This window comes from Scleropages formosus, chromosome 13, assembly GCF_900964775.1.
Source record: "Scleropages formosus chromosome 13, fSclFor1.1, whole genome shotgun sequence".
Lineage (NCBI taxonomy): Eukaryota > Metazoa > Chordata > Actinopteri > Osteoglossiformes > Osteoglossidae > Scleropages > Scleropages formosus.
Genome location: NC_041818.1, coordinates 11,368,931 through 11,385,387, shown reverse-complemented (window position 1 = coordinate 11,385,387; position 16,457 = coordinate 11,368,931). Strand labels below are relative to the sequence as shown.

Sequence of the window (16,457 nt, the reverse complement as noted above, 5' to 3'; positions counted from 1 at the left end):
GATTCCTCAACAAAGCCCCGCACATTGAACGTACGCTGTCTAAGAGGAGTGAAAGTGGGAGGAGTTAAACACGGTTAACGAGGGTAGTATTTTGGTGGCGGTCAACAGAGACCTCATGTGGAAAGTTTTGATCAAAACACCGTCACTGAAACTTAAGAGAGTTCTTATATTCGCAGTGTTTCAGACTGCCTCAAATCCAGTGTATTAAACTGTCTCCAAACATACATCAAATAAACCATGCAATTTATGATTTAATACTGCTGTTTTTTATTTGCAGTTTATTGATTATTAATTGTTAATTATAAAAGTGCAAATGGAACGTGACGTGGGCACCTTATTGAGTTTGGGCACGTGATGCCTGTTTTTTTCCACTGTAAAAAGTACGCAGAAAGTACAAAGTAACACTTTTAGTAGTACAACAAAGTATTGTGCACTTTTTCACAGCAATCTGCCCAAAAACAAAATCACTAAAAAACATAAAACTGTGTAAAACTCAAAACGGACATGAATAGTTCTTTGTTTTCAGATCTAATATTGTCCAAGACTATATTTTGCCTTATATGACAATTAAAGAGCTCTCACTGTATTTGAGAGGGTTACTAATAATGGACTCTATAACAGCTGGCATAGTGGGAAGGACTGCATTCCTGCTAACGAATTTCACCAGTTCAAAATATGCTCCTGCTGTACAACCTTTACAACACTGAAGATACAATGATAGATGATTTATCATAAACTGTTAGTCTTACATGGGGGGTGCGGTGGTGCAGTGGGTTGGACCGGGTCCTGCTCTCCAGTGGGTCTGGGGTTCGAGTCCCACTTGGGGTGCCTTGTGACGGACTGGCGTCCCGTCCTGGGTGTGTCCCCTCCGGCCTTGCACCCTGTGTTGCCGGGTAGGCTCTAGTTCCCCGTGACCCTGTATGGGACAAGCGGTTCAGAAAATGTGTGTGTGTGTGTTAGTCTTACTAAGAAAATCACAATGGACAAAAGCTATCAAGTGAATAATGGTTTAAAAAAATTCTAAGCTATGAATAATACTGATACAATTAGAGAGTAAAGCACCTTATAAGTAATGAACATGTGGAACTTATGGATTCAATTAATATAATCAAGACTTAAGAACAAAATGCCATCTAAATCAACTAGAAATTTTAAGAAGTTATTAGAATATGTATAAATATGAAAAATAATATTACCATTTCATTTTTTGGTAGCATTTGAAGTAGTCTAACACTATCTGATCAATTAATGCTGATGAGATTGGCCTCTGCTTGCTGATGTGATGAAAGTAAAACCGAAGCATCACTCTTCAGTGTGTCAGAAATAAAAACACATGCCATACTCTTGAGCAGATTTAGAGTAAGACCAGATCCTATCAGGGTGTGTCCAGGGGCACATTGACAATTAGTGGGTAAACATTTTCATAGCTTCTCTCTAATTTAAAGGGTACATTACACAAAACTTTGCAAATTACAATGCCATTCTTATCACCATAGTTATCGTGAACTTCGACATGAGCTATAGCAGTGCCCACATTTACATTTTCATTAATTTTATTTAAGAGCAAAGTTATTGTAATTTCTGGACAACTGTTTTAACCTCAACAAGAACTTTACAGTGTGAAGCCATGGGGGGCTGACCTTTGTCTTGCTTGAACATGAATCTTGTAAGTATTAAGATCAAAATCAACATCATCCTTAACTGTAATAGTGTGAGTGAGAGGGTCAATATGAAACATAGGCAAAATTTGGTCTTGCTAGTGCGTACTTAATGAATACATAATTTCACCATTTGTCCCTTCATCTAAATCAGTGGCATTTACAGTGATGACAAACATTTACTGCAATACATTTTCAAGAATGTGAGCGTTGTACAAGCTGGTACTAAATACAGGTGTGTTATCACTACTATCCAGAATATTAACAATAATGCTAGATGTTCCCAATCTTGCAGGAGTCCCATAATCTATAGTGGTAAGCAAGAGTTGTATCGCCAACTCTGTTACTACATCTAAAGCCTTCTGCAACACTAAGTCGGCAGATATGCTCTGATCATTCTCAAGGGTCAAGCGAAAGAGAAGGGTTCACTAGGACTCAATATGTATGTCTTCATGTGCATTTTTGCCCATATCAATGTCATACACTAAACACAAAGGAAATTTAGACACTGGTAAAGTGCTTCCTGCAATATTTACTGACTGAAACTTAGCTCTGAAGGATGGCTTATTTTCATTAACGTCCAAAACATTAATTTCAACATGACACACTTTCAAAGGATTAATTACAGCTGTTCAGTTTACATTTGAAAGCATTTAGACAAATGTTTCTCTATTATTTCATGTATATAGAACATGCCAGTATCCATATTTACCTCTAAATATTTTTTCTTGGAATTGGTCACAATCTCTAACATGCATGACTGCAGGTCTTGTAAATTCATATTGAAGCATTTGACAATATTTCTCACAATAGTCCCCAGTTCTACCTCTGAAACCAAAAAGGTCATCTGTCCATAAACGTTCTTCCAGCAATATAGTAAGAGGAACCCAAGACTAAATGTCATAACTGGCTCATGCTGGCAGATGAAACATGTTATTTCTCAGTTTTGTGACCTTATATATCCCTTGACGTTTCTGTGCTGGCAATTGTAAAAGTAATCTGAATTCAGATGCCTTGCTTCAGAGTACTGTATTGTTTGCTGCTTTTTGTAACAAAGCTCTGTGTAATCATGTTAACTATGAAACGGAAAGCTCAGTGGAGCTAAATAAAATAGGAATGGGTCTCTTTGTCGTACAGTCAGCAGAGACACCATGTGAAAAAATCAGTAAAGAACAATCACAGAAAGAGCCACAGTTGCCAAAATTTGAAATTCTGCCTGGTCAAGATATGGCATTACAACACATCCATTCAGTCAAAAACAAAGAGCACAAATGTATCTGTACTAGGTTACTGTTATCTTCTTTATGAATGCAGTCAAATTACTTAGATTGTCTTCCTGCATCATGCAAGTCTGTATTCCATTTATAGTGCACTAGCTGACTGCAACACTAATTATAATAATGCATTTTACAGACATTAATACTGCCTGTGAATTTCTTGATAAAGCTTTATGAGTAAATCCAGATGGTTACAGCTAAGATCTATAACCTTTAAAGAAATAAATGCTTATTTGGGGGATGAGTTAAGGCATTAAATGTGTATTTTTCATAAATGAAAAAAAAAAACTACTCATTGCACATTGGTTGGCAGATTTATTGCCACCAAATTTGGATATGCAGATACAAATGTATGAGACTGGGTAGCATATTTTAGAATAACTATAGATATTTTTTGAGCGAGTACTGTATACTGGAAAAGGTTCAGGACCTCGGACAGCTCCAACCTGCTATTGAAACAGCACTCTGCAGTAGTACTGTTTTTTATACATTATTGGAATTAGCTGATGCTTTTCTCCAGAGTGCCTTACAATGTTAAGATGTTTAGGATTACTTACCCATTGATAGAGCTGGGTAATTTTTACAGGGACCAACTTTTAGGGTAAGTACCTTGTTTGAGGGTATTACAGCTGGAGGACAGCTGGGTCCAAAGATAGTAGTGCTAACCACTATGCTACCACCTGTCCACTAAACAAAACATGAAAACTTGCACATTGAAAACATCGTTTGAAAATTCTGAATGTTTAATTTGTTGTCATGACAGGTATGAAATTCAAAATTAAAAACCCTTTAAATATTACATAATGGAATGTTTTCAATGATTTTTACTAATTGTATAATATTTAATGCACTTACCTCAAAAATCTATGGCATAATTTGATTTCTCGTTATGGTGTCACCCGTCCTGGGTGTGTCCCCTCCCCCTCCGGCCTTATGCCCTGTGTTACCGGGTAGGCTCCGGTTCCCCGTGACCCCGTATGGGACAAGCGGTTCTGAAAATGTGTGTGTGTGTGTGTGTGTTATGGTGTCATCGTTGTATTCATATGGTCCATTATTCCGTTTCAGAGTGTTCGATCCATTAATGCTAATGAGACCAGCTTGTGCTTGTGGACATGGTGCAGGAAAAATTACTACATCACTCTTCAGTGTGTCTGAACTAAAACAGACATCATACTGCTGAGTAGATTTAGAGTAAGTGCAGCTTCCATCAGGATGTGTCGTTATCACTGGTTCACTGTACCTGCTGAAACTGCTGGTTGTCCTGTGGTATTTTAGAGCTATTAAACTGATGACGCTCAGTAAAAATATTAAAGATACTGCCGCAATGGTAATAAGTAAATACAGATATAAACTGGAAAAATTCTTCTCTTTAATTGGATGTGCTCTTAATGGGGTCTCAAACTAATCTTTGCTTTCCAAAGCCACAACATCAATGGACAAACTTGATGACAGGGAAGGATCTCCATTGTCAGATATCAAAATAAACAAAGGGTGAATCCTCAAGTCATTGTCACTCATTCGTCTTTTAGTCCGAATCTTTCCGGTGCTGGTTCCAATTCTGAACAGGTTGGATCCTTTAGATTCAGCGATGTGGTAAGAGAGCAGCGCATTATAGCCAGAATCTGCGTCCACAGCCCTGATCTTGGCCACAAAGTATCCCGCTTCAGCAGAGTATGGGATGCTCTCAGTGTTAACGGAGCCCTGGTCAGAATAGGGAGGGAGAATCCCAGGCCCGTTGTCATTTTCGTCCAGGATAAAAACGTTCACGGTCATGTTGCTGCTCAGGGGAGTAACACCAGAGTCTGTAGCCTGAACTCGGAACAGAAACATTTTTACCTCCTCATAATTAAAAGCCTGCACAGAGTGTATTTCACCTGTCAGAGGATTCACTTTTAACATCGAGGAAACTGGAATGTCACTGCTAATGCCTTGATGTAAATTATACATTATTAGGGCATTCTCATTTAAGTCTCCATCAGAAGCAGACACCACGTACACAAAAGAACCAGAAGGGCTGTTCTCCTTCAAAGACATGGCTGCATTAGCATTTGGGAAGCAAGGTGCGTTGTCATTAATGTCAGAGACTTGCACGGTAATTACTGTAGTACCGGACAGCTGAGGGCTTCCTTCGTCTTTTGCCATTACCGTAACATTGTATTCCAAGTCCTTCTCGCGGTCCAGGGCACCGTTCAAAATTAACAAATAAGAATTTGGAAAAGACGACTGAAGTTTGAAGGGACTTGTTCCAGTGATATGGCTGCAGATAGCTCCGTTTTTACCACTGTCTTTATCTGACACACTCAGCAGGGCTATCACCGTGCCCTTTGCAGCGTTTTCTTCAACGGGGTTTAAGAGAGACGTAACACTTACCTCAGGCATATTGTCGTTGACATCGAGGACCTCCACTAATAATTTGGTATATCCAGTCATAGGTGGATGTCCTTTGTCGACAGCTTGGACACGGATTTCAAAAGCAATATATACCTCAAAATCTATTGTTTCCCGCACTCTGACTTCCCCTGACATTGTATCAATTTCAAAGGTATCAAACACATTATGTGTATTACGAGCGCTAAATGAGTACTGAATCTCACCATTGACACCATCATCCAAATCGGTTCCTTTTAGTTTTATGACGCATGTACCAGGGCCAGTTTTTATAAAGAGCAGCTTTATAAAGGGATCTATTAAAAATCGGCGCACTGTCGTTATTATCTAAAACATTAACTTCAATAAGTAAAATACCTGATCTTGGAGGTGAACCGCCATCCACAGTGGTGACTTCGAGATGAAGACTAGGAGTTTTCTCCTGGTCTAGTGCCTTTTGCAGCACTAACTCAATGGACATTGTGTTGTCGCCATGAGTCTGTAAATCCAGAGAAAAATTATCACTTGGACTCATGTGATATGTTTTTAGCGAGTTGCTTCCAACGTCCGCATCATACGTGCTCTCTAAAGGGAACTGTGCACCAGGAGAGGTTATTTCGCTAATATTGAGGTGAATTGAGGGCATGGGAAATACTGGTGAACTGTCGTTTATGTCCAAAACGTTGACCATCACCTTGTACAGCTGCAGTGGACTGTTCACCACGGCCTCCAAATGCACAGCACAAGAGACCACGTCTGGACAAAGCTCCTCTCGGTCAAGGCGCTCCTTCACGCACAACATCCCAGAGTATGGACTAACTTCAAAATATTGTTTATTCGACCCAGAAACAATCCAAAATCCACGGACATCCATCTCCTTGACACTGAGGTTGATGTCGTTGACAAGGTTTCCCATGGACGTCGCTAATTTGATCCCTTCTGACACACTGTACACTATTTGTTCCAAAGACTGCCGGGTGAGCAAACACACCAGCACCAGCAAGAAGCAAGTTTTTCTGTTTTTGGTTCGAAGCATGCATGATTGTTGCCATATGTGCATTTATTGAATAAAAACCTCACTTGTGTGGAATACAATTGTTCCAAAAGAAGCGGAATGCCTGTAAATCCTTTTCTCGGAAACCCTTTTGGACAGCAACAGACAAAATGGGCAGTGTTATCTTAGGATATATTGACCTTCTAGACATCTATCTTCATCCCTTGTCTGTTGTAAATTATTTTCTTTCCATTTTAGCAGTCAGAGCCTTTCTGGATGAGCTGACAGCTCTGCTCCCTCGCATGGACGTATCTGCTTGGCTGTCTGCTGAGGAAGAAGAGGCGGTTCAGCCTGTACGTATTTCTCTATTAAAGTTACGGGATATGGGAGACACTGTGCCCAAATGTGACTAAACTGCAAACATGCAAGTTAGTTAAGAGCTGCATTTGCGCAGGGTCTCCAAATGCCTCAAAGGAAGCAACAAAGCAAGTCTCACATTCTAGCAGCACAGTTACCCCCGTAATGGGCTGTTTAATTTTTATACGTGCATATTAAGATTGAAATACAATTACAGGTATTCCTCTGCTCAACAGCCTCATTTGTTCTGCAAAATCTATCCGTTAGGTGGGGGATAGAGGGCTCCAATTACCACAATTTTAACAACTAAAAATGAATGTAATTTTAATTGCACTTTAGAAACTTGTGAACACCAACAAAAGACACCTTAAGCACAAGTTATCACATGACCATATTTTATATTTATGAGAATATGTATTGCACAATAGCCACTTACAATGCAAACCCCTTTATAGTTTGTAGAGATTTACATTTAAATTTATTCATTTCACAGATGTTTTTGTCCAAAGCGACATACATCTCAGCAAAAGTACAATTTATGCATTACATTAAGAGAAGGAGACATAGCTGCAGACATGAAAGTCTCAAGCAAACCTAGTTTGTTCCTACCACTTGCTGTACCGAGGTTCATTGTTGGATTAGGTGCATAAGACACAGGACAGACAAATCTCGATACCCTCCCACAAATTTTTTTTTTTTAAATATTATAAGTTACACAAATGAGCAAGTACAATGGCAGAGTAATGGTTGAATAAAGGTTGTATCTGGGGATGCTTATGGAGTTACGATGCGTGAACAGTTACACCATAAATGAGCTGGAGAGATCTTGGGTGAAGTGGATCTGGAAAAGGTTGGTTTTCAGACCCTTCTTGAAAATAGACAGAGTTTCCGCAGTTCTGAGTGACAGGAGAAGGTCATCCCACCACAATGGACCCAGAACAGAGAACCTCCGAGATAAAATATATTTATATGTAATAAAATTGATAGACAATAACTGAGAATATATTTAGCACTATTAGAATTACATAGTGCATTAACAAATGCCATGTCCTGTTTTTGAAACAGCTGGGTTGATCTTGATTTATGTCAACTGTACTTAACTGTAGATATTCAAAAAATACTTTTTTTTTCTTTTGCCTCAAGCAGTTTTTTTTCAAGATAATATATGACAACTTAAACACACAAATGCACAGATACCCAAACAGGATATTTAGATAGGGGACTTCAACATCAGTTATACACAGCATATCGCCCTTTGAGTAATTAAATGAATAAATCCTCATAAAATATCAAAATGTTACAAAATAGCAATGGCATTCAAAATAATGAAGTAGAAGGTCAGACTTTATACATATTGTATACAGGTATAGGATTTAGGATTGGGCTTGTGCAAATTATTAAGGTTTTACTGACAATGATGTAGTGGTTAGATTTATGAACAAATCAAGTTATGAACAGGGTTACAAACCCAGACTGGTTTACAAGTTGAGGACCCAGTGTAAAGTATAAAGTTCATACTGTAACTTGCCGTGGACAAAGGCATCAGCAAAATAAAAATATGAAAAATGTAGGAAGCAGGTGGCACACTGGCTAGAGTTGCAGTCTTCTACTCAAAGAAACTGAATCCCTCCTCCTACTACACTGTCCTTGAGCAAGAGCTTCACCCTGCATTGTGTCAAGAAAAAAAAAATTCCCAGCTATGCACACTTATCCCACATTAACCAGTTATCATTTGTTCCCAAAAACAGACTGAATATTAAACAAATAATACCAACCAAAGGCCACAGCCACTTGCCCCAAGCAGGGTCACGGCGAGCCGGAACCTACCCGGCAAGACAGGGTGCAAGGCCAAAGGGGGAGGGGACACACCCTGGGCAGGATGCCAGTCCACTGCAAGGCACCCTTGAACCCCAAACCCATCACACAGCAGGCACTAGTCAAACCCACTGCTCCCCCCTCCCCAACAGATAATGCACACACACACACACACACACACACACACACACACATTGTCAGAACCGCTTGTCCCATACGGGGTCACGGGGAACCGGAGCCTAACCCGGCAACACAGGGCGTAAGGCCGGAGGGGGAGGGGACACACCCAGGACGGGACGCCAGTCCGTTGTAAGGCACCCCAAGCTGGGCTCGAACCCCAGACCCACCGGAGAGCAGGACTGCAGTCCAACCCACTGCGCCACCACACCCCCCAACAGATAATGTATTTTTCATTATTATTTCCTTAAAATAACTTTATTGGAAAAAAAATTCAATTCCAATCCCAAGTTCACAACAAAATCACCTTAAATGGTATCTAATAAAGGACAAGTAGTATGACATTAAAATTTTACGCAGTTTTTCATTCCCGCAGTTTTTTCCTGCAGGGAAAATAATTCAGAAAGTAATTTCATTTTTTATTCATTCATCTCCAGGAAGCTTTTTTGAATCTTGAGTGACTAATAGTAATGACCCTCTATGTAAAGAAATCCAGTGTAATGAATTTTTAATATTGTTTTCTTAGACTTAAGTTGCTTTGGATAAACGAAAAACATAAATTTAAATTCTATATCTGCCATTTTTTTTAAGTGTACATTTGTAATAGCGGGAACAGCAACATTTGTAAAAAGTAATTAGATGTTTAACTTCTTTTTCTTTCTAGTTTGTAGTGAATACAGAAAATAGGTAAAGATGTGTTTCTTGATAGTTGCTTTTTTCTTTCTTGGCCCCTCACCACAGCTGCTGATGGAGATGTCAGAACCCCACATACAGCAAAACTGAGTTATTTGGCGTAATTACACTCATTAGAAGTGTGGTGTATATAAAATTTAGAATATCTATATGATTAAATAAACTTACAATGATAGGCAACTTGAGGCATCTGGTTGGGGCTTTCTGACATAACCCTCCACACCTGGTTCTAAAAATTAAATCAGGCAATTAAGTAAACACCCTTCCTGGATTGGGGCCTTGGCATGGCAAAAGGGCTTGCGTGATCTAGGGATCTCCAGAGCTATGTCGTTGAGAGCAGTATGTTCCTGGTAGGCTCTCCCAAGGTGAACAGGCCTGGAGTGAAGATCCAGACTAACACGATCCAAAAACCTCCATGAAAAAAGTAAAGATAAGAACATTTACCCTGCCCGAAATAGGGTCACCGGGACCTACCCCCTGGAGCCAGGCCTCGGGGTAGTGTTCCTAGGCGAGCGTCTGGTGGCCGGGCAGCCCACGTAATCCAGCCAGGCAAAGCCCGAAAAGGCAACGTGAGTGGGCCATGTGGGCCCACCACCCACAAGGTCCAACATGGGGGCTGGGTGCAATGCGAATTAGGTGGCAGGAGCAGGCAGGGTGGCATGTGGTCTTGCGACAGAAACTGGCTCTTGGCATGTGGAATGTAACCTCACTGGGAGGAAGAAGCCAGAACTGGTGCGGGAGGTTGAGCGATACCAACTAGATATAGTTGTGCTCACCTCCACTCACAGTGTTGGCTCTGGAAACAAACTCCTTAACAGAGGGTGGTCTCTCTCCTACTCAGGAGTTACACAGGGTGACAGGTGTCGGGTGGGTGTGGGGATAATCACAAGCCCCCGGATGGCTGCCACACAGTTAGAGTTTATCCTGGTGGATGAGAGGGTCGCCTCAATGAGACTTAAGGTCACAGAGAGAAAAGCACACACAACAGTCAAAGTTTATACACCAAACAGCAGTTCAGAGTATTCAACCTTCTTGGAGAAGGTGGGTGGGGTTCTGGATAGGGCCCCACCTACAAACTCCATAGTCCTGCAGGGGGGCTTCAACACTCACATTGGCAATGGCTGGGAAATCTGGCGGGGGTGATTGGGAAGAATGGCTTGCCCGATCTGAACTCGAATGGTGAAATGTTACTGGACTTCTATGCTAGTCATGGTTTGTTCATAACAAACACCATGTTCAAACACAACGAGGCTCATAAGTGTACTTGGTACTAGAGCTCCTTGGGCCAAAGGTCAATGATCGAGTTTGTAGTCAGTTCACCTGACTTGAGGCCACATGTTCTGGACACTCGGGTGAAGAGAGGTGCTGAGCTGTCAAGCGATCACCATCTGGTAGTGAGTTGGATCAGATGGCAGGGAAAACTGACGGACAGATTCAGTAGACCCAAGCGTTTAGTGAGGGTGTGCTGGGAACCACTGTGGAAGCAGCCAGGCACAGCTGTGGCCAAAAGCTTGTTGGTGCCAGTCATGGCGGCAACCCAAGAACTCACTGGTGGACGCTGGTGGTGAGGGAAGTCGTCAAGTTGAAGAAGGAGGCTTTTAGGGCCTGGTTGGCTCTGGGGACTCCTGACTCAGCAGACAGGTATCGGCAGGCAAAAAAGACAGCAGCGCACTGTGGTTAGAGAAGCAAAATCCAGAGCATGGGAGGAGTTTGGAGAGGCTATGCAAAACGCTTATTAGTCGGCTTCAAAGAGGTTCTGGAGAACCATCCGGTGGCTCAGGAGGGGTCAGAGGAGCTTCGCTCAAGCTATGTTCAGCAAGGGTGGAGAAACTCAGACCTGTAATGAGGACATTGTCGGGAGGTGGAAGGAGCAATTTGAGAAACTCTTAAACCCGAGAGATATGCCTCCCTTACAGGAGTTAGGGCCAGAGGCTTCCGGGCTGTCAGACTCCATTTCCCTGGTGGAAGTCACTGAGGTAGTTGGTAAGCTCCACAGTGGCAAAGCGCCAGGGGTGGATGAGATTCACCCGGAACTGCTTAAGGCCCTGGATGTTGTGGAGCTGTCATGGCTGACCCGCCTCTGCAATGTTGCATGGACCTCAGGGACAGTGCATTTGGATTGGCAAAGTGCGGTGGTGGTCCCTATCTTTAAGAAAGTGGACCGGAGAGTATGTGTCAGCTATCGGGGTATCACACTTCTCAGCCTCCCTGGGAAAGTCTATGCCGGGGTGCTGGAAAGGAGGCTACGGCCCGTAGTTGAATCTCGGATTAAAGAGGAACAATGCAGATTCTGTCCTGGCCGTGGAACAGTGCACCAGCTTTTTACCCTCTCACAGATAACTGAGGGGGCATGGGAGCACGCTAATCTAGTCTACATGTGTTTTGTGGACTTGGAGAAGGCCTATGACCGTGTTCCCTGGGAAATTCTGTGGGAGGTGCTTAGGGAGCATGGGGTGCCGGGGCACTACTGTGGGCCATTCGGTCTCTGTACATACAGAGCGAGAGCTGTGTCCGCGTACTCGGTATTAAGTCAAGCTTGTTCAATGTGGGTGTTGCCTTGTCTCCACTCCTGTTTGTGGTCTTCCTGGACAGGATATCAAGACACAGTCGAGGTCAGAAGGGCATTCTATGCGAGAGTCGGAAGGTGATGTCTCTGCTTTTTGCGGATGATGTTGTCCTTTTGGCACAGTCACATGGTTGCCTCCAACATGCATTTGAACCGTTTGCAGCCAAATGTGAACCGACTGGGATCAGGATCAGCACCTCAAAGTCTGAATCCGTGGTTCTCTCATGGAAAAGGATGGCATGCCCCCTCCAGGTAAGGGGAGAGAATTTGTCCCAGGTGGAGGACTTTAAGTATCTTGGGGTCTTGTTCACGAGTGAGGGGAGAAAGGAGTGTGAGATTGGCCGCAGACTGGGAGCAGCGGCAGCAGTAATGCGGTTGCTGTACCAGACTGTAGTGGTAAAGGAGGAGCTGAGCCATAAGGCAAAGCTCTACATTTGCCAGTCAATCTATGTCCCTACCCTCACCTATGGTTATGAACTTTGGGTAATGACCGAAAGAATAAGATCCCAGATACAAGCAGCTGAACTGAGTTTTCTCCGCAGGGTGTTGGGACTCACTCTCCGTGATAGGGTGAGGAGTTCAGACATCCGGGAGGAACTCAGAGTAGAGCCACTACTCCTCCACATTGAGAGGAGCCAGTTGAGGTGGTTTGGGCATCTGATAAGGATGCCTTCTGGGTGCCTCCTTTTGGAGGTATACCAGGCATGACCAACTGGGATGAGGCCGGGAGGTAGGCCCAGGACCCGCTGGAGGGATTATATCTCACAGTTGGTCTGAGAATGGCTGGGGATCCCCTGGGCTGAGCTGGAGAAGTTGCGGGGGACAGGGGCAGATGGGCCTCTCTGCTCTCCCTGTTGCCACTGCAACCCTACTAGGTCAAGTGGGAAAGTAAAATGGATGGATGGATGGATGGATGGATGGATGGATAGATGGACGGAATTAAGTAAAAACTCAGATCATAATTTGGGAGACTAACTACAATCATTTTGCAGATTCTCACTCAGCACCTATCATTGTACTAGCCTGGGAGAGCAGCTCAGCCTAGTGTATTCTGCTCCTGTACACTTACCTACTGTTCCAAGTCACTGTACCCAGTCAGTTCCTATGTTTTCTCCTTCAAGTTCTCCAGTCTCCACATCTCCATGTTATCTCTACATCACTGTGTCTCACCATTTGCAGGTTATCACATCCTCACAGCAGCTATCTTCAGTCATTACCTATTGCACTGTGCACTCATAAATAAACATGCTTGAATTCACCACAGTTTATATCTCCTTGTGTTCATGACAATTGGAAGACAAATCTGTACAGGTGTATGTCATAATTAAATAAATGAATAATGAACAAATTAAAGCACAATGGCTTCACAGTGTCTGTCACACAGCTGCTTGGCACATTTTTATCTTAAAATATCAAAGCAATCTTACTTTATGGCTCTCAACCAAATGTCACAGTCTGGGTGGGATGCAGCAGAAAATATACATGACTATCAGGACCGATTAATGATACATCCTATTCATAATCTCAGACCAGACAAGTGAAAAAATGGATATCAGGAGAACAAATAATGTGGGATGAGAAATTTGTTACAAACTATTAGGAAATATGTTGGTGCTGTCATTTTTTTTTTAATGAATTGTCATTGTCATGCATAAATTTATTTTAGGTGATACACTTCATCCAGGAACCTTTTTTCCCCCAACAAAATGTTCATTAAACTTCTTCACAACGGGAATTCAAAAACAAAACAAATTAAACCTTTTAGGTAAGGGATAAGTACCTTAACAATGTAACTTCCTTTGGAGAAAAGAATCAGTTAATTATACTTCAATGTACTAGGTGTTTCTTCAAGTATGTGAGGATAAAGTCTGGATTTACATTTCATTACATGAAGTTTTCACTGAGCAGACTGCAAGTTACCAGTTGCTACAACAAGCACACCTGAGTACCAGACTTGCTTGTTTTCACATTTAGCCTTTCTACCACATACACAATCATATACCACACACCCACAAACACACATGTCATTCAAAGGCAAAATTCATCACGCAGCCAGGCACTCTTCATAAATTTAGGGCTGAGGAACAGCCCCCTCCAAACTGGTATAGCCAAAATTTGTTAGCTCATATTCATGTAGTGACATTAAAATATGGGATCTTTATTTTTGAGAAAGGGCCCACCTGGGCAGCTAAATTGCAGTTTGAGGGAGGTCTGCCATGGAGATCACATGTCCTGTTTATCACTTTGAAACTCAGGATCTATATGAACTACTTTGTTTATAAAACCAAGATATTTATGTAATGCAAATGTATGCTTTAATATATTGTTAAATATAATAAATAAAGCATATAACATCTGGACAAAAATCACTGGGGCATCAACATGCCAAGTCTAGGAAGATATGATTAAAAACCAAGATAAAAAAGAAAAAGCACTGAAAAATATGCCAAGAGTGCTGACCAGAGTCTTAAGATATGATACTGCACAATAAATTAATACAACAAAGGTATAAAATCCATTTTTTTGGTACACTGCTAGCTGGAAGATGGTGTATTACAGAATGATAGAATATTCTGATGTTATAGATATTTGTTGTACAGGTATGCACACTTATTAAAAGGTGCAAATGGAAATGAGATATGCAGTAACAAATTAAGCCCTTTAACTTCATAACTTAAAAAAAAAAATTGACATAATATTCAAAATAGCCAAGTTTTTTGTTTCTTATATGTTCCAGTACATTTGGATTGGTGTATTATTAGTCTCACTAGTTTTTTATACACAGGTCTATAAATAACAGAATAAGGACCTTGCACCCAGGGGCACATAGAAAGATTCATGATCAAGTCAACAGAGTTTCTTGTATCCTTGGACAATGGGGCAGTGACATACAAGGTGGCAGAGACCACTGACCTGCTGAGAGGAATACATATGTGTTAATGCAGGACAGTTTTGTCATAATTTTCGTGAGAAACACTGTAAGCTACTGTGTGTGGCAAGATGCCACTTGTAATTTCAGATCATTAAAATGATTTATACACACACAGTCTGAAACTACTTGTCTGGAGCGCAGTCACGAAAAACCGGAGCCTAACCCCGCAACACAGGGCTTAGGGCTGGAGGGGGCACACCCAGGACAGGACGCCAGTCTGTCGCAAGGCACCCCAAGCGGGACTCGAACCCCAGACCCACTAGAGAGCGGGACCTGGTCAAGCCTGCCACGCCACCGCACCCCCAAATGATTTATAATAAGTTGATTTTTCATTAGTGTTATTTTTGTGCATTACTTTTGATTTGCCACATGAAATAGCCTATTTTGTCAGTGTACAGTGGCACAACAGCTAATTTACAGTGTTTCACTGTTCAGTGTTATTAAGGGCTGCGCTTAAGTATCTACAGTGCTGTGAAAAAGTATTTGCCCCTTCCTGATTTTTATTTTTTTTGCATATTTGTCACAGTTTGCTTGAATGATTGAGATCATCAAACAAATTTTAATATTACACAAAGATAACCCGAGTAAATACAAAATGCAGTTTTTAAATGATGATTTCATTTATTAAGGGAAAAAAGCTTTCCAAACCTACCTGGCCCTATGTGAAAAAGTAATTGCTGCCCCCCCCCACCTTGTCAAATCATAAATTAACTGTGATTAACCACATTTCTTGGAAAGCTGAGTTAAATTTCACTTGCCACACCCAGGCCTGATTATTGCCAGACCTGTTGAATCAAAAAATCACTTAAACAAAACCTGTCTGACAAAGGGAAGCATGCTAAAAGATCTCAAAAAGCAACACATCATGCCGCGATCTAAAGAAATTCAAGAACAAATGAGAAACAAAGTAATTGACATGTATCAGTCTGAAAAGGGTTACAAAGCCATTTCTAAGGCTTTGGGAGTCCAGCGAACCACGGTGAGAGCCATTATCCACAAATCGAGAAAACTTGGAACAGTGGTGAACCTTCCCAGGAGTGGCCGGCCTGCAAAACTTACTCCAAGAGCGCAACGACAACTCATCCAGGAGCTCATAAAAGAACCCAGAACAACATCTAAAGAACTGCAGGCCTCACTTGCTGCAGTTAAGGTCAGTGTTGATGATTCAACAATAAGAAAGAGATTGGGCAAAAATGGCATCCATGGGAGAGTTCCAAGGCGAAAGCCACTGCTGACCAAAAAGAACACAAAGCCTCATCTCACATTTGCCAAAAAACATCTTGATTATCCCCAAGACTTTTGGGCAAATATTCTGTGGACTGATGAAACAAAAGTTGAACTTTTTGGAAGGTGTTCATCCCGTTACATCTGGCGTAAAACTAACACAGCATTTCATAAAAAGAACATTATACCAGCAGTCAAACATGGTGGTGGTAGTGTGATGGTCTGGGGCTGCTTTGCAGCTTCAGGACGTGGATGACTTTCCATAATTGATGGAACCATGAATTCTGCGCTCTACCAGAAAATCCTGAAGGGGAATGTCCGGCCATCAGTTCGTGACCTCAAGCTTGAGCGCACTTGGGTTATGCAGCAGGACAATGATCCAAAACACACCAGGAAG

At 41.8% G+C, this 16,457-nt stretch overlaps 1 pseudogene; it reads right to left on the bottom strand.

Moving 5' to 3' along the window:
* Positions 1-3,958: 3,958 nt before the first annotated feature.
* Positions 3,959-6,338, bottom strand: LOC108925280 (protocadherin alpha-8 pseudogene; annotated as a pseudogene).
* Positions 6,339-16,457: the final 10,119 nt, after the last annotated feature.